General features: G+C 30.8%; 1 protein-coding gene across 1 annotated transcript in view; it reads right to left on the minus strand.

Annotated features, from left to right (window-relative positions):
• LOC110995317 (acid sphingomyelinase-like phosphodiesterase 3a) overlaps window positions 1-14,942 on the minus strand; it is a 41,267-nt gene extending 26,325 nt beyond the window's left edge. The window contains exon 1 of the mRNA XM_022262421.2: window positions 14,808-14,942. The gene's annotated coding sequence lies outside the window, so the exon portion shown is untranslated. The remainder of the gene's footprint in view (window positions 1-14,807) is intronic.
• Window positions 14,943-18,305: the final 3,363 nt, after the last annotated feature.

Here is an 18,305-nt window from a genome sequence, read left to right on the forward strand (position 1 = left end):
TTAGCCATAATTTAAATGCAATAATCAAACTTTTCAAGGAAGTCATTTGTCCGCAATTTGTTCAAAGTGAGACCAACGGCGTATTTACGTATTAATTAGAAAATACGAGAAAATAGTTAATTAGTTTGTTGGAAGTTGGGAATTGAGATTAAAACGAAAATAGTTCTCGAGTCCGTACCGTTTGAGTATGCCTTGCAACTTTGTTGTAAAGCTTTTGATATTTACATAAGCAAATTTTTTTTAAAGTAAATCTGTTACATATCATGAAATATAATAAAATAATAATCTATTACAATGTTATTGATGTGAAACATATTGCCGTAAACCTTTTAGTCATAACCATAAAGACATGTGGTGGTGCACATGTACTTTGGTTTGTTTTGTTATAAGTAGTATATATGTTATAGTATAGTATATAAGTAGTAACGTATCTGGCGAAACATCTGATAGTTCATCAGAAATAGATGCCTCTGACTAAAATTAAATGTTTTTGACGTCAAATCAAACAAGGTACAGTCTAAATGCAGTAGTAAATTTCACATTAAAAATATTTAATGAAAATAATGTTTATTCAACAAATAGTCATCGTTATCTGGAAAAAAATCGTAATATTTTATTTTATCATTATGACATATTTACCTGGTTCCTATCACACTCTGTTCTTTTCTGCATATTACTTTTACAAAATAATGTCGATGTTTCACATCTACCAGGCGTCCCGTGACGGCTCACATTTTTTATTTAATTGTTAAGCACGCGAAACGTCGGTTAAATTTAAAATTATGTTTAAATAATTATAAGTTTACAATAATACATAACTTCAATCCGTTAAAATAGTGATTTCTTTAAATGTGTAAACGTTATGTTAATAAAAGACAATAATATGTTATTATTTATTTGTAGTTTACGTTTTCTACGTTTAAACAAAAACAAAAATAATTCAGAATATTTAAGAACGTAAACACTCTTGCTATGTTATCAACTTTACTGCTTGTAAAATTTATAATGTTTGCCCTTTAGAGATCCCTTAAATTGGAGTAAAAATAGCACAATCTTACGACTAAAACTGTCTTGCAATCATCATTCGCCAAGTTATTAAAAAAAGGCGTAAAAAACGATCCTCTGAGTTTCTTGAATGTTTTTCTCAGATCGGACACGTGCTTGAATAGACTGTTAAACTTAAGGCAAATAAGGAATTTCATTTAGAATTTTCAAGGAATTTTATTCATTATTTTGCGCTTCAAATAGGAATTTTGGCTAGACACCAATATAATACATTACCAAAGCTCCAATATGCTTTATGTAATTAACGCTTCGCGGCTTTCCATTTAAAAGCAGCGGTTTGTTATTCAAAAGGTCTGTTTCACCAGTATTTTAAATGAATGCAAGTTCACTTAAATATAAATGTCTAATTGCATTAATTAAAATATATTTTACAAGGTGCAAAATGTTTCTCGAGAAGTATATATTTCAGTTCATTGATAAATTTTTCGTTTTAACCATTATTTTCTGAATACAACATTAAATATGTATTATGAAAACTTTAAAACAAAAGACGATCTTAAAACGAATGAAATTATGCCTTCGTTTAGTAATATTGTTAGGGAGTGGCATAGAATGGGAACAAAATATTAGAAAATGTGACGGACTTGGAGATTAGCTGCAGAGAGTTAACTGATATTATTTTTTAAAGTCGTATTCAGGAGGAATGTACAAACTAAATACAAAAGCAGCAATCTTGTATATTTGTAACCAGCATTTTGTATTCTAGCCACATGAAAGATAATAAAGCTATAAAATTTTATACGATTGTTGGGTCTACTCCTACATGGAAATGAAAATATTGCAACTCAAGTTGGTTATGTTTCTAAAAACCAGATTTGTGATGTGATTGCAGTGTTGAATTTTATATGAATAAAAACAATTGTAGTACGTTTTAAAATCTTATAAGTTATTTTGTTTGTTATCTTGCTACTGTGCAAAACCCTGCTAGTTTATGTATATTTGGAAAACAGTGTATTATTAAAGAAAAACGAGCAAAACACTGAGTGATATCGCCATCCATGGATACTCATAGTTCTTTAATAAATAGGTATTGTTAATTGTCAGTGTTAAATAAAATTTGTTGGTTTGGTGGAATATTAATTTTAAGAATATTTAAAGTATTCTGTGAACAACTCTTTAAAAAGACAGTTATACTAAAATATATTTTTTTTATAGAACAGGGGGCCAATGGGCAGGAGACTTTTAAGAATTGGTACGCTCTTTTCTTGAAGGACCCTAAGTCGAATTAGTTCGGAAATACTTTAGTGGGTAGCTGGTTCCACAAAGTGATGGTGCACAGCAAAAACTGTCTAGAAAAACGCTCAGTTGTGTAACGGCGGACACCAAGGTGATACGGGTGGAATTTCGCATTCAGCCTCGACGTCCGATGATGAAACTCAGGTGCAGGTATTAATTCGAACAACTCCTCAGAACACTCTCCATGGTAAATATATAAATCTAGTTTTATAAGTCAAAGTCAAAAATCCTTTATTCACATATAGACCAGTGCCGAAGCCTTCAAAAATAGTAAAAAACGAAAAAAAATTACAGTAGGATGAAACCCATTAGAAATGCAGGGGAATATGATCAAAATGAAAGGAAAAATAAATTACGGTCGATCCGAGTTCGGGAAGTGGGAGGGGGGTGACTTTTAAGGGGGAAAAATTGTTTAACTTGATTTCCGGCGAAACTACCAGTCCTATGGAAAAAAGTTAAATGGCAAAGTTGTAGGTCATAAAAAGATCTACAACTTTGGTATTTACAATTTTTTCACATAACCTCAAAATTTAGGTGAAAAATTCAAAAAACCAAGTTTTTAGTTTTTTATTTATATCTTTTTTAAAAAGTTTTTTTTTTCTACGAAATTTGGTGAAAACTTACCTTATTATGTCCCAAATATACTGTAATTTATTTGATTAAAAATATTTATTTTTTCGCCTCATTTTAACTTAATATCAAAAAAGCACCCTAATTTTCAATCGAAAATTCTGACGTCAAAATTTCAGCTTTTTTCAAAAAGTTTGGGGGCTTTTTGTTCGTTGAAATATCTACTTTCTGATGGTGTAAAAAAAAATATACATTACTATAGGAAATATTATTAGAAAATGCAAAAAATTGAAAAAAGCTCAAATTCGAAAATTTTCTTTTAATTATGTACAATTTTGAGGTATTTATTAAAATTTACACTTTAATTACTCAAAAAACGTAAGATTTCATGCTTCATTGATAAACGAAAAAATTGCAAATTAAAATATACTTCTATAATTAACAAACAAATAAGTTAATAAAGTTAATATTTAATAAGACATATACAATATTTTGAAAAAGTTGTAGAATCTTCTGTAAATAATATTTGTAGATGCCTATTTATTGCTGTTTTAAGATAATTTATATACCTGAGTGACCTTCGGTGAATTTAAGCCCAGTGTAAGTTATTTCATTGAGAAGTGGGGATAGACCTAGGAGGGTCTGGGCCTTACTGCTACCGTTAGCCAGTATTCGAGATACAGAGTAGTGTACAACATCGTTTTTAAAAATACACCTGCAGGCTGAGTTACTCTAAGTGATTTGTGAGAAATTTACTTTATTCAAAGAAAAATTCAAAATTCACCGAAGGTCACTCAGGTATATAAATTATCTTAAAACAGCAATAAATAGGCATCTACAAATATTATTTACAGAAGATTCTACAACTTTTTCAAAATATTGTATATGTTTTATTAAATATTAACTTTATTAACTTATTTGTTTGTTAATTATAGAAGTATATTTTAATTTGCAATTTTTTCGTTTATCAATGAAGCATGAAATCTTACGTTTTTTGAGTAATTAAAGTGTAAATTTTAATAAATACCTCAAAATTGTACATAATTAAAAGAAAATTTTCGAATTTGAGGTTTTTTCAATTTTTTGCATTTTCTAATAATATTTCCTATTGTAATGTATATTTTTTTTTACACCACCAGAAAGTAGATATTTCAACGAACAAAAAGCCCCCAAACTTTTTGAAAAAAGCTGAAATTTTGACGTCAGAATTTTCGATTGAAAATTAGGGTGCTTTTTTGATATTAAGTTAAAATGAGGCGAAAAAATAAATATTTTTAATCAAATAAATTACAGTATATTTGGGACATAATAAGGTAAGTTTTCACCAAATTTCGTAGAAAAAAAAAACTTTTTAAAAAAGATATAAATAAAAAACTAAAAACTTGGTTTTTTGAATTTTTCACCTAAATTTAGAGGTTATGTGAAAAAATTGTAAATACCAAAGTTGTAGATCTTTTTATGACCTACAACTTTGCCATTTAACTTTTTTCCATAGGACTGGTAGTTTCGCCGGAAATCAAGATAAACAATTTTTCCCCCTTAAAAGTCACCCCCCTCCCACTTCCCGAACTCGGATCGACCGTAATTTATTTTTCCTTTCATTTTGATCATATTCCCCTGCATTTCTAATGGGTTTCATCCTACTGTAATTTTTTTTGGTTTCAAAAATTATCGACACTGGTCTAATAGGTAACATAATGTACACTTATGAACGTCAAAAAAGAAATATACATTAAATGAATCTAATTTTTAACATTTACTGCCAGTTCTCAAATCAAGGGCGTAGAACGGAAGAGAAAAACTGGCAATAAACTCTCCGCCACTCTTTATAACCGCCAATTTTTTTTACACAATGTTTGTAAGGAGCTGCAACCACTACACCATGTTCCATATGACATCTTGAGTAATAAAAAATAATAAATTAAATAGTACGTATGCATTATACACATTATTATAAATTCCTTACCATACAATGTACCTATAGTATACATTCACGCACAGTTTCGATATACAAAGTGTCGTTTTAATTGACTACAACGTGTGGAGGTATAATGTTAAATTAATACTACACGTATCTTCTTTCAGCTTGTTTAAAGGAATCGTTCATATAATTTTACCTAACAAGTGGACTGTTTCTTTTACCTATTCTACCTGATAAAATTATATCATTTAATTTAAAATAATTTGTAATTTTCTGTATAAAACTCGCCGACTTTAAATGATTTTACTAAATATAATTTTTAACATAGTCTACATATCCACATGCAGAACATTTCTCTACCATACAGAAATTGATCGCTTTTCTGCAATAAAAACTCAATAAAGCGTTCCAAATAAAATAATAATTACATTTAATATTTTTCAAATATATCTATTCATAAAATCTAGAACTCAAGAAATAAATTAAATAACAATACCCGAATCGGGATTAATTTAATTATCGTATCGTCATAGATTTTGCTATTGATAAATTATTGTCATCTTAAAAAGTTCTTGAATATGCGCGTTGTACGTATATAACTATATAGTTATTATTTGTGAACTTAATAAAAAGTGATCATCAATATAGTATCGATAAAATAAATAGTAAAAATTTACTTTGTTTTTCGGCAAAGTATTTCTGTACAAATTTAACATTCGACCTGACAAAGAATGTACTGCTTTGAGCATTATAGCTACAGTCCACTCTCTTGAAATGAAATTCTTGTAGTTCCTACAAAAACAAGAATTCTTGAATTATATCTTTATAATTATAAAATCGGTTTTAAATTTATTGATATATTAAGTTCTTTTAATATAAATTTTCTGAAATTTAAAATAAAGTATATTTAATTTACGACTAACATAAATTTCTATATTACTCGTGGTAGAAATTCCAAATAAAAATATATAAAATTTCTAGGCTTGGTAAGTTTTTGTATGAAGTTAAACAGTTCACCAACAATACACAATTCCATGAAAATTTAAACATGGAATAACTCAGTGTACCGACATCCCGGAAACTAAAATTCAAATAAAGAATGCGTTTCAACTTTGAAAATACACTAAAACGTTCAATAAAGCTAAACAATTTCAGCGATACAATATCAGTCTAGGTGGTTTTACAAACGTAACACAAGCTAGAACCGGCTACAACCAGATATTGATACCGCATGTTGCATGTAATGGCCCTGTGCTATCATAAAACATAGGTACGCCACCGGAATCCTAGTACTATACAATGCTATTGACGGTTGGTTTATATGATTTTAATAGTCAGATGCAAAAATACAAATAAGTACCAGTATTAGTTGATTTTTAATGGATAAGATACAGTCTTAAACAAAGTTAGAAACCCTATTGCAGCATAGTTGTGATTTGAGCTCATGAACCCAGGTTTTGCAAGCTCAACTACGCGTTAGATGACGTTCATGTATCAAAATTTTAACCTAAAAAAATCGGTTGTCCGTAAAGTCGGTTTACTGACGATAGTTGAACGTGACAACGTCATAAGAAAATACCGATGGAATGGTTGCATTTTTCAAGAGAAAATTTTAATTTTATTTGTTTGATAGATACTTTGTATGGATATAGAGAAGGAGGTAAATGGAAATCATCATTGAATTGATCAAGTTACAATTATTTGTAAGCATGAATACAATTATGTAATTTTTTTAACAAACGAACGCTGCTGAACTTGAAGGCCGATTGTGCCTCATCGCCGCTCGTTTCGCGCTCTCGCTTGCACTTCAAGCCTTAAATGGAATGCCTCAGAGCAAGATAACGCCGCATGCGTCATGTTTTTTTGTGCGTACAACCGTCGTACAGCTCCGTCGAATTATAAGACAATGTCTTATAATTCACGTCAAAAACAAAAGTTTTTAATAGTATTTCAAGAGTTGAGTTCGTAGTTATTCATCTACATATTTATATATATATATATATTAATTATGTATAAATAATAAATATTAATTTCATTTTTTTTCTAATGTTCATTTACGTTGTAAAAGAATATTATACAATATATTGTTGAACGTAAATATATAATACATTTTATTAATATACAATTACAAACTAAAAATATATCTAATAACTAACCTTAAAATTTAATTATTAAAAAATATTATTAAAAGGAGTCCCTTTAGGCAAGGTTCCGAAGATACTAGCAGCGTTCCCTCTTTGAATAGCTAGACTAATTCTTTGTGCGAGGTAGCTGCCAGCTCTTCGTTCTCCTGTGATGTCGACTAACCTTTTTGATAATTCTCTAAAAAGCTTTAATGCGCTAGGACCCCACGGACCAAGGATCTCGACACCGAATGGGACAAAATCATATCATATATATTAATTATATATGTCTGAAAACGGTGCAATTAACGTATAATGATGAAATAATAAGTAATAAATTAGCAGAGGCGTAATAGTTAGTAGATGTCTGCTAATAACGGAATTTGATACAGGTCATATAAGGGATCTTCATTACTATGTGGGTGTTGTGTCAACTATTAAATAATACACCAGTTGAATAAATCTAATAATATAACATAAATAATATCTAAGTATGTTACTTAGATATTAGATACTCGCGTGAATTGTCCTGAAAATGTATCGAAGAAAGCAGACAGATGCCATAATATTATAAGAATGTTATTCATGTAATATCTATAAAAAGCGTTTGATCTAATAAAAGAGAGGCATAAAACCGACGCGGCAAGATCGATGCAGATGGAATATTGACATGCTCGTAAGAATCTGTCCAAGTAACAAGTTTTGCGTAATTTTTATAAATACCACATTTATATTTAATTTATCTAATTTCCATACATAACTTCTATATAACTTCATAGAAAGTTGATAAAAGATCAATAAAAAAATGCATAAATTGACTTTTGCATAATATGTAATGGAGATGAATTCTGTCAATGTTAATTGTATCACTCTTTATCGCAACATTATTAATTAAGCGTGCAAAATGGGTGTGAGTGGCCCATTTTTAATACGCGTGATGTAAAATTAGAATCATTTTATATTTCTTTTCTTTTATAGACGTTCATAAGTGTACATTATGTCACCTATATGAATAAATTATTTTTGACTTTGACTTTTTGACTTTTCGGTATTGTATTTGTGCATATACAAAGAAAACAGATGCTTGGATCAACATGAACATTCCATTATTAATAATAAAATTGGAAAAGTACTTAAATTTGACAACTGCTATTTTTGTTCTTCGAGCGCATAATTAAAGAAATTGCATTATCACGCATTGAACAGGAAGTTGGTGAAAATTAGAAAAAATCTGACATAACCTATTAATTGCAAGAGCATTTAGTACTGAACAATAAGTTAGGTGCATAATAATATATATATATATATATATTCAAAATTAGCTGAGTAGCTTTCGACTATTGGCGAACACTTGTTCAACAAATATTCAGAAAAACGAATGGTGGGACATAGAAAAATGTCTTATCTAAATCGTTCTTTTCAATTATATTTAAAAGAATTCATTTATAATTTATATGCTTAGTGGATCATATAATTTGTTCGCGCACAGTTTGTTCAAAAAATGCAAAAAGTTCCCACCTTAAACCACACTCAAAAATAGCATTACATTTTCTCGATTGAGAACCAAAGAACTCTTTGTAAAAAGCCATGTCATTGAGGCAGCGACACGAAATTGTTTCGACTGTAATATCCTTCGAGTGCAGGCAATTTTAGAGTCGCTAACAAAATAGAAAATTTGTTCAGCTCTGATTTCTGTTTGCACGAATTCAGAGCGTTTAAATTGCTGATGTATCGCATTTGGCTTTCACTCCACAGTTCGTTTTGATGTATCTATTTATGTAAATAAAATCTGGATGTCCGCTTGTGACACTGGGAGGGGACGCTAAAGGTTTTATATAGATTATATTATAAAGAACATGTGCTATAAAACTATCTTTCACACCTTTTTCCCGAAGGGATAGGAGACCACGATGAACACTTGTTACATTCCTTACGACCTTTCTCGCTTCGGCCACTTTCACGATATTAACATTCACCATGTTCGTCGGTTAAAGGTACTTACAACCTGTAGTATTGGTTTGTGGACACAGTTTCCGCACTTAGACTGTAGTTACGTTGTGCGTAATGTAACCTATACTATTTCTAGTACGTCCTGAATTTGGTTCAGGTATGTACGACAAGCCTACTGACCACAGTCAAAGTCAAAGTCAAAATTCATTTATTCATATAGGTAACATAATGTACACGTATGAACGTAAAAAAAATATTAAATGAATCTAATTTTATATTTACTGCCAGATCTCAAATCAAGGGCGTAGAACGGAAGAGAAGAACTGGCTATAAACTCCTGACTAGACCGCTATGTCTGCTATACGTAATTTTAACTATTCAAAAAATCTATAGTCTCTAATGTCCTTCTTATAAATAATAAACTATTCGTTTGGATAAAACACTGTATATGAATTATAAGTCACTAGAAATGTATTGCAGTGCGATGCGATAAAAATAAAAGGTGAAACATATATATTATAATATTTATTTTTAAAAATCCACAATTCAAAGCACACAGATGCTGGAGTAAACCTTTAACATGAAAGTTTATTTCAAATCTGACAAACGTTCAGGACGACATAACAATGCAAAGTACGAACTTGTACGGGTGTCGCAAACTTTCTGGGATAAAAACTTTCCTATTTGTTAGCTCGAGTCCGCTGTATGCATGTGAAATTGCATCAAAATCCGCTTAACCGCCGTACCGTGATCCAGTAACAAACTGGAGAGTGGTACGATTTGATTGAACTAACGCTTTTTCTAGGTTCTAGCTTGGCACGTACGGGATTAGAGGACTCGTTGATGCCTCTGTGATTTTGCTGACGGATATTGAAACGGCCGAATTTCGATACGAGAGTAATTGACAAAAAATCCATGAGATTTGAAATTGGAACAAAAGTTTTTATAATATACCCATTTTATTACGCTAAGCAATTAATTTAATTGATAACAATTTTTTAAACAAATGTGAAAAACTTTTAATAATTTGTTTTTTATTTATATACTACTAGTTTTGTACCTTTCCTTTAAAGGTCAAACTCCTAAGCACCCGGCAGCAGATGTCCATCGGCGGTGGGGCCTTATTCAAAATACTCCAGCTTGCCACAAAATCTCATACCTTAATTTTTTTTTTTTCAATTTGTTCTTTCACAACGAAATTAATATGAGAATTATTAGTTGACCGCAGTCACCCCTTAAAGGCTCATTTAAGAATAAGAATGCCGAGAGTTTGTATGACAATTTAGTTAACATTCTGAAAAGTATTCCACTGATTACAAAATCCTTTCTATCCTTTTTCAAGTTCGGTTACAATTTAATAAAAGCTATTCATTTTCCTCAATTCTGTGTATTTACTGTGTTGAGTACACAACACAACAGGAACAACAAATATAATTATATATATATTTACAGAGAATACAAATTAATTTCTTGTTATGTAAGCACAGATGTAAAAACAAGGTACAAGAAAAATATCTAGCAAAAATAACAAGGATTTATATCAAAATAATAATAAATGGTATCCCTGTGACGTTTCCATTTGTCTTCCTTCTGTGAATCGTGTAACGACATCATTTTCCTTCCCATGAGATTTTCCGCGCGAAACTTTTGGGATACGCCACGCCCGACGTTTGATTCGAAACTTTTTTTCATATTTGTATCAGATCCATTGTTATTTTGTTACAACTTTTAGAATAAGTTTGGCAATAAAGGTATGTCCTTTTGGAAATAAGTATAAGCTTTTAAGTCGAGAAAATCACAAGAACAAAAATCATACCAAAGTACTATTTGTTTTAAAATTGTGTTTTAAAGATGAAAGCTATAATTTATCTCATAATCGCATGGGTACATACTACAGGCAGTGACAGATCATTAAGTGTTGTACCAACTTTACGAAACAAAGTACCTACTACACGCACAAATCAACTTGACACCTAATTTGGCGATAATGACATTTGGCGAGGTGCATAGTTAACTTCTTCTTCGGTCACGAAATTAAATTAACGTTCCGTTTCTCCGAATAAAAGTATGGACCTTCAAACCCTTCTTGATCAAACAAAAATAAAAATGACTAATCATATAATAGAATAGACAAAACTGGCGCCATTAAGAAAGGAAATTGTGCAATCTGATGAAACTAAACGTGAAATAAAACAACATCGATTATATCAATAGAGTTCGGAAAAAAACGAAAAAATGTCAAACCAAGGATAATATTGATCGCCTTTGTTAAGGGCTGGAAACACGTAATAATGACAAACTCAAAAACCCAAAGAGGCTATGGTAAAATAATAATATCATGAAGTCTGATATAAAGTAAATATCGCATACCTCATACACGAATAATCGACTGTCAAAGAAGTAATTTTCCCTATAGACAAACGGAAAGATAATAAGATAATGAAACTATATCTTGTAAAGAATATATCTAAAATAAATAGAAGCAACGCATTTGATTTAATGAGAGGTAGAAGCACCTCAATGTCAGCACACAAACATACTCTAGCTCAAAATGCATGGGATCAATTAATCAGCTATCAGTAAATTACAAGTAAGAACCAATAAATTTAACTAAAAGAAACAATTCCCAAGCCAAGCTGGTCACCGTGGGAATTCCGTTCAACACCTTCCAAAGTCATACATTTGATAATAATAATAATAATAATTTATTCATTGCACGAATATGGTACAAAATGAAAAGTTTATATAAAATTCACTTTAAAGTTAACAACTACAATGCATTCCTTAGAACAACACAAAGGTTCCTAGAGTCAATGCATTAGAATGTGTCACTTAACCTTCAGAAATCAGAAAAACGGGCCTCATTTAGTTGATGCTGATTACATTTTTTGTTACATCGGTGAGACAAATGGTCTGTATGGCGTAGAATTTCTAATAAAAAGAATATGGAAACGTAACATAAGTTTTACTTGTATCTCAGAATAAGTAGCATTACAGCTGACATTTAATCACATTAAGGTTTCTTTAATCCAAACATATACACCGACAACAAGTTCCAGCAAACGTGAAATTGAAAAGTTCTATGGAGACCTTAAAAAGGCACACACCTGGGCAAATGAGGAGGCCAATCAAAAGAAGAAAGTTTATCATAGGAAGCTTTGGCTTTGGTTAGGAAAACGAGCGGGGAAAACGATTCGTAGATTATGCATTGGAATACAGGCTATCAATAATCAACACCTATTATAAAAATGACGCAGCAGAAAGTGGACTAGTACAAAATGAAATTTGGGGAGCCAAATGAAAATCGAAAGAGTTAAATTGACTGTAATCAACTAGAATAAAAAAAAACTCTCCTAGAATTAATAAATAATTATGAAGTCGTAATAATATCAAATTCTCAACAGATCCTATAATGCTAATATGTTGCTATAGCAACACTTCTTAATCAGTAAAAAATCAGTAGAAAAAACTTTAAAACCCCTTCAATATTCCTATATTTTATATGAACAAATAAAACACTAAACACCGTCCTAGGCAGGGCAAATACGAAATTGGCTGATAACTGGATAAAAATTGCAGGAAATGACTGGCTTTCTGACTGAAAAGTTGCGAAGTTGAAGACGGCCTCTATTGAAGAGGGCCCCATACGAGCAAATTCACATACTAACATTTAGCTTTAAATGATCGTATAGATATTTTTTGGGTCTAATTCATTAATATTAAAAAAAATCAAGGCTAATAAAGTAAACAATAATTGTATGGCTACAAAATAATTGATGTTTCGCTGAAATCAAATGCCTATACACCAAACTCGTTAACCACTGAACCAAGTGCCAATGGTAACTGGCACATTCTACACTTTTATTGATACATAAATCTATGAAAGCAATAAATATAAGTAGGTTCTTTATAATCATAAATTTGCCTTAAAAGCTTAATGAAGTGGGAATATATATTTCAATATATTTAAGACTAATGTCTTATTATTCTATTAAGTGCTAAAATGACCACTTATTCTTTAATAGCCAGTCTCGAAACATGCACAATTACGTGTCTAGTACGAAAATGCAACATTGCGTGCTAACGAAATACGTGCATAGAAATATAAGCCAAACTACTCAATAAATTAAGCCCAATTTTCTATAATGTTGTTTTCATGCTGTTGGTTGAGATCCATATCTTCAAGAAGTGTAATAAATTTTAGGTAACCACCATGCTTATGTGTGAAAATATTATGTGTGTTTAACCTGCTAGAAATATATTTTATTTAATGTTTCCCGTGGGTAAAGTGTTCTTGGCAAAAAAAAATGCTGAAACTATTCACTAACATTACTTATTTAAGGTACCATTGAAAATCAAGCTTCCGAATTATAATTTGTATTTATTCTTTAAGTATTTATTAATAAATATACGCTTGTACTGTGAGGGTAAAATTCGGAGTCAGGACGCTCTATGTATGATCTCCGTATGTCAAAAACAAATTGGATTTCATATCCGGGAACTTAGCGCTAAGTCTTGACTTTGAATCTTCCGATAATTTCAAGACATTTTGATACAATTGTGATTGTTTGATTAAAAAATCATATTTATCTGTAAGAGGGTTTTTTTAAGGTATATCTCACAAATAACAATTTCAATGTTAGCAAATGTGTTTAAAAATAAAACTCTAGAAGTCAGATAGGTATTTATTGTACTGTCAATATGTGCTATTTCGACCTTGTATCATCAAGCTGATTAAATAATAAAATTTCTTTGAAAGAAGCACGATTCCATGGAATTAGGCTTTGCAATAGCCCTTTTTTCATTATTTAACGTCTGTACTAGAGACTATTGGACATCTATATAATAAAATAGATTTAATTTTTTCGATTTTAATGGATTAACTTTAAACTACTGAACTGAGTTTAAGCATTCCTTCATAAAGTTACATCACACCAAGTAACAATAAAACATCACACTGCGATAAATTAAATCAAAGTGTTTCAAAAATTATTTATATGAAATAAGCTTTCCTTAGTTCGAACCCGATAGTTAATTTATTATAGGTACAAATTAAATAGTATAAACTCACTTAAGCCACTAAATGTCATATCAGATAATTCTGCCTTAAAAACTCTGTGTATTCTGAAACAAAACTTAACAAAATATCTTTCTTTTACCATCTTAATTTATTGAAAGACTCAGCTATTATTTAATCCAGGATATCCGCGAACATAGACCAATTGAAATAGTGTATGAACCTCAGTAAGAACATCACGCAATCGATTTCTATAAATGAAATTTGGCTTTAATTGATTTTTTTTACAGTACAATAATAACGGACTTATCATAAATTTTAAAATAAACACGATTATACATTAAATGTCCACATTATATGTCACCCAGCAAATCGAATTTAATTAAAGCTTATTAACAATTGGCTAATATAAAAGTTGGTGTCAAAACTTCCACCCTTTTGTCGGCATAATTTTGCTTTAAAACAAACTTCAATATTGAATTTCCAAGCTTCGCTGCCCGTATTGTTTTCTATTGATTTGTTATCTTGGAATAAGTTGTTTAATTGATAAATTCAGTGTAACATGTTTTAGTTCATTTAAATATCCACTAAGCCTGAGGTTACCTTTTGGAATAGGTATAATTTATAAAATATACTTTTAACCTTATTAATTATGAATTTGGCGTTAATTTTTCAATAGAAATCAATACAATTTGGCCAATTAAAGCCTTTATTTCTGTATGAAAATGTTGGTATAAATTTAACATAGACTCTAACCACTCAGTATTCGTATAATATTAGGTGTGATTGCAGAAAATTACAATTTAAAAATGTAACATATTATGTTCCAAAGTAATAAACTCCAAGTTCAGAACACGTTAAAAGAGGAAATGGTAAATCAAAGTAAAATCCTCAAACAAAGTATTAACATAAAGGAAGCTCTTACGTTTTATATTCCATCGGCGTTCCGATTTAAATGTTCTCCCAAAGTCTGTACATAAGTCACGAAATTAACAACAACACGTATACGAAACACTCGTGAGTTCACAGCTTTATGCCCACACGCGTCCGCTCCAGTCAAAGGACGAGCGACGAATGAGTACTACACTCAGTCGCCCTATTTCCCTCCCAACCCCCAGGTGGGAAAAAGGCAAAAGGCATGCTCAACTAGGTACGGGCCGCGTTAAAACACGCGTAATACCTTCTTTCAGACCGTTCCATAAAGTCGAGGGCTTTCCTTTTTTATTTTCAGCTATTCCTCATTGTGTTTATGGGTCACTTCTATTCTTTGTGGTTTTATTGCATTATATTTAATTAGAACCACTTGTAATTTGTTTGTAAGCGTTAAGTAAAGTGTTTCCTTCGTTTAATACGAATCATTATGCCGGTGTTCAGACAATTTTCCGTTTTATCTGATTCAGAGCTTTGAGTAAATATTTGAAATGATGATGAAAAGATTTCGTGTTATTTGACATTCAAAGAACGATTGATTTAGACTTTCTTACTGTCGATGAAATTATAATTGGTCTAAGCTTTCATGTAAGGTAAATTTATTTAAAGTATAGGTGTTTTGGCGTAACAAATATTGGTGCCGAAAATGTATGTAATATTTAGTCGTCGGGTTACGAAACTAAAATTTATTGGTTTCCTTTCTTCTTAAACGTAATCTTAATCTAATAGTTTGGAGCTGGATTCAATCGTGGTTTTCAAACCCGATTGTTTTTTGTTTGCAAAATATTTTTATGTGCACAGTATTATATAAAGCTAAGTACTTAAATTGAAAAATAAAACGCCATACTGGATTATGCCGCCACTGGATTATTATTGTTAGGTTTTCTCAGGGAATTATACGATTAAAATTAATAAGTTTCCTCCAATCATAAATAAAACAACAAGCTTAACTGAAGTTTAAAAATAAACAAATATACAATATGAAAACAACAAATAAAATAAAACTCAGTTCACATTTTAACCCTACGAGCTGTTGGCTTCACGAACGCTTATTCCAAATTCAAAATTAAAAATACATCGTAAAACAAACGTGCATTGAAGTGTCATTTTAAGCATGAACACAAAAGGCCACAAAATAAACACCTCCGGCAATTGTCGGGTTAAATTCCTGTATACATCGCACTGAATGGCATGTAAAAGATTCGGTACATGTTTTATATACCTATCTTGGCCTCACGCCAGTCCGGCCATGGTATACCCACTGGAATTTTGCGAATTTCTTTTCAAAGGTAGGTAAATTGTGAATAAGTAATGGGGTGTTAAAAATGAATTTGAATCATGTGTAAAGAAATAGTTAGGCCGGAGTGTTGGTGAGAAGTTACGCAATCTACTTAATGAGGTAGACAAATTTCTATTATGACACGATAACTCGTGGTTTCAGAGGGAGTCGAATCTCGATTATCTTAATATTCCATCTGCTAAGCCGTTTGCAAATGCATTATTGAAATTTCTTAATTGTTTTGTGTTCATTGCAAACAAGTCCAAATAATTCAAAAATTTGTTTCTTTGTTTGTAATATTTTTAACTCAACTGATATTAATATAAATCTTGGCTATATGTATAATATATGTAGCTTATTATTAAGATTTATTGATGAAGAATAGCTGTACAAGAAACCTTATCATTGAGTGAATTCATTAAACATTGTTTTAGCCAACTTAATTATTATTTAGCTAGCCTAGGTTTGAGTATGTGTCAGCTGATTGAAACTGATTATTTTCCAGTTAAAACCAACTGCAAAAGTTTCAAACTAATAGAATTCCATCATTTATTTGCTTCAAAATTCCTTGTAATACAAAACACCTTCAACATTTTAAGTTGGACAATAGAATGTAATTCCTTGGTATATTGAGCCGGGTGATATAGCATAAATTCTAAGGTAGTGCAGTAGAGTAGTAATAGAAGCGTTAACAAAACATTGCAAAATTTTCCGGCATGCATTTTTGGCCACTTTTTAAAAAGACCAATTATGTATTTTATGCTTAATGTAGGGTTTAAAGTTTATTTGCCATCTGTTTACTGAATATTTTTAAATACAGGGTTATGAAACCGGGACATTATAGTTTATATTTAAATAGAACTAAATTAATTGAATAGCTGAGGCAAAAATGAATCGTTAATTGTTCGCAGAATCATATTCAAATACAACATTATTTTCTTTGATCTGAAAGTTTAATTGGATAGGCAAATTTAATTGGGTTGCAAAGTTGCCCTGCCGCTACGCGTATGACAGAGGTTCAACCCTAACCACAGGTAAAGCAGCAAAAACCACGAAAGGCTAACCATAAACTTTGATTAGATTTTGTTACACGCCGCGCCACGGTACATTAAAATGCGTGAATCGCGCCTGGCAGAATTGAATTTTCTAGGTCATTGCTTCACTCAGTTCATCTTAAGATTATGCATTATTTTCTCTATCCCTTTTGAAGCGCATAGAATGTCCATTTGTGGGATTTTCCTTTTGCAATTCCATTTGCATAGAAAAGTTCGATGTGTGAGGAAATTCCCGTGCTAGAGACTATTTGCAATACATTATAAATTCAATAGATGACACGTAGTTGGGAGAATAGATTTAAAGGGACGTAAACGTATGAAGATATTATCATAAAAGGTAGTAGATTTCTTATACAAATATAATATAGATGCGTGTCACGAACAACCTGTATAAATAAGGGCACGTTCCTGTTTATTGCCGACGTCTGCAATTTGTTTCACCTGTAATTTGATGTATGTACACTGAACTAAACAGAATAGAGCATGGATTTACTTATAAGATATTTTTTCTAATTTTCTATTATAAAAAAATCGGGTTGCACTCCGAGAATGCCGGCAGAAGTGAAAACTTGAATATTAACGTTGTGCATTTTTGATATTTTGGAATGGTAAGGGAATAATTTTGCACGAATTGCTTTAATAATCAGTATAAAAGTCCTTTATAATTAAAGTAAAAAAATTAAAAAAAAAATGCAATATAAAAGTTCTATCATTTATGTGGTAGATATTTATTTATTGCGCTATCATACACAAACATTCTTTATATTACTTTAAATACGCCGCACCAGCTGTCTACTCTCCATCCGTCTTACGAATTTTCTATCAGGTCACGTGTCCTGACGCGAGTTTAACATTTTTACTCAATTCCAAAAAAAGTGTACAACGCTGCTAAAGAAGTTTTCACTTCAACATTAGTATTACAAAAAAAGGAATAACTTTAGTTCGATCAATGCAAACACTTATTTTAAAGTCTTAGTCGCCGACAAATTAAATAAGGTTAGTCGACATCACAGGAGAACGAAGAGCTGGCAGCTACCTTGCACAAAGAATTAGTCTAGCTATTCAAAGGGGGAACGCTGCTAGTATCTTCGGAACCTTGCCTAAAGGGACTCCTTTTAATAATATTTTTTAATAATTAAATTTTAAGGTTAGTTATTAG

This window comes from Pieris rapae, chromosome 2 (assembly GCF_905147795.1).
Source record: "Pieris rapae chromosome 2, ilPieRapa1.1, whole genome shotgun sequence".
Classification (NCBI taxonomy): domain Eukaryota; kingdom Metazoa; phylum Arthropoda; class Insecta; order Lepidoptera; family Pieridae; genus Pieris; species Pieris rapae.